Source organism: Arachis duranensis, chromosome 2 (assembly GCF_000817695.3).
Source record: "Arachis duranensis cultivar V14167 chromosome 2, aradu.V14167.gnm2.J7QH, whole genome shotgun sequence".
Lineage (NCBI taxonomy): Eukaryota > Viridiplantae > Streptophyta > Magnoliopsida > Fabales > Fabaceae > Arachis > Arachis duranensis.
Genome location: NC_029773.3, coordinates 83796814 through 83798018, shown reverse-complemented (window position 1 = coordinate 83798018; position 1205 = coordinate 83796814).

The window sequence follows — 1205 nt, the reverse complement described above, 5'->3', positions numbered from 1 at the left end:
TTTATATAATTTTATCAATTTAAATTTTTAAAATAAATAATTTTATGATATTAATTAAATATATAAGTATTATTCATGTGTCTCTACCTATCAACTTAAGTTTTTGAGATGAATAATTTTTTGATATAATAAAAAAACTTATAACAAAAAAATTTGAAATTATTTTAAAAAAATGAAATTCAACATAAATAAAAAACTAAAAAGAATAAAAAAAATATACATCTCACATACTTCAAATCTAAAAAGAGACTCTTGTGTTATCGATAGAATATATATATTAAAGATATAATTATTCATATATCTCTTTTTATTTTTTAAAATGAACTTTTGAAATAAATAATATTATAACAATATGAATTATTATAACACTAATCAATTTAGATTGGACAAATAATTAGTTCAATGATTTACTTAAATAAGTGTTGAAATTTAAATCCTATTTTGCATGAATGCAGCAACTCATTACCTAATAATAAAACTTTAAATGAAGTTCTAATCTGCAAGAGATTAGTCCTTAACTATTCTAGAAGATACAATAGACAATTAAAAAGAAAAAATTATCTAACACACCAAAATATACATGGCATCAACCTATTGGAGATGAACACACATTGCTTCACATACATGGTCCATCAAGTAAATCTCTCTTAAATTTGTTATGATTGGAGTGGAGCCCTTTCCCTCGAGGGTCCAAATCTTTTGTTCCACACGTACACCTAACAATGTGATCCATATTATTTCATTTTGGGTTAAATTTAAAATAGATAAAAAGGACAATGATTCTTTGTATATAGGCATCATTGCAATTAAGAGTCACAGTTGGATCCAACCATGTATAGAAACTTCTCTATAGAGTTCATGGGTTTTGGACATTCTTCTCTTCCTCTATGTTCAATCAATGATTCAGCATAGCCCACAAGAAATTATGAAAATTTATTGATATATAGAACAACAGTCTCTGAAAAAAGTTTATGGATGAGAATTGAGAAATTAAACCATCACCTTTATTGTCCTTTATGTAGAGCTACTCTCTTGAATTCATATACATAACTAACATCTATTATTTTAGAAACATTTTTTAAATTTAATTTATTAATATATCTATCATTCTTGCATTTTACTTTTAATTATGATATACAATATACAATATTTACATTATAAATTAGTTATAAAATAATAAGATATATTGGTAAGATTTAAACATG